The sequence below is a fragment of the Carlito syrichta genome, unplaced genomic scaffold (assembly GCF_000164805.1).
Source record: "Carlito syrichta isolate Samal-C Ts95f unplaced genomic scaffold, Tarsius_syrichta-2.0.1 Scaffold303292, whole genome shotgun sequence".
Lineage (NCBI taxonomy): Eukaryota > Metazoa > Chordata > Mammalia > Primates > Tarsiidae > Carlito > Carlito syrichta.
Window position 1 is genome coordinate 148,495 of NW_007247388.1, and position 746 is coordinate 149,240.

Genomic DNA, 746 nt, shown 5'->3' on the forward strand with positions numbered 1-746 from the left:
GGTGGCTCAATCTTGTAATCCCAGCATTTTGGGAGGCCGAGGCGAGAGAACTGCCTGAGCCCAGGGGTTCGAGACCCGCCTGGGTAACATCGTGGGACCTCTACAGTAAATTTTAAAAAAGCAGCCAGGGTTAGTTCCAGCTACTTGGAAGTCCGAGGCGGAAGGATCGCCGGAGCCCAGCAGGTCGAGGCTGCGGTGGCCGGGAGCGTGTCACCGCACTCCAGCCTGGGCGACAGAGTGAGACTCCGACTCAAAAAAAGAAAAAAAAAGGTCAATTTCCAGGACCCTTGGGGATCTACTGATTCTCCAGAGGGTCAGCAAGAGGACATCAACTTGGGAGAACCATGCCACGTTCGGTGATGCCGGGAGAAAGCATCCTCAGGAATCAGCCTGGGGCAAACCAGGACACCTTTTAGGGGCAGGCTGTCCGGGCAACCGCGATGCCACGCTTGAGGCTCTCCCGGGCCCCCGAGCACCGCCCAACGACGGTCCCCCGAGACTTCCCCTCTGCCATCGCTCCCCGGCCGCGACCGGCAGAGGCGGCATTCCCCAGCCGCCTCCCTCGACGGCGCTGGGGAGAGAGGAGGTCCCGGGCTGCCACCGGGCCTGCTCCCCCTTCAAGGGCCTGGGCATGCCCAGCGCTCGGGTCTTGCAGAGTTTGGGCACCACCATATTTGGAGCGTGCCTACTTTGGGGCGGGAACCTCCTCGCGAGCGGTGAGGTCAGCGCCGGGGGAGGTGACCTTG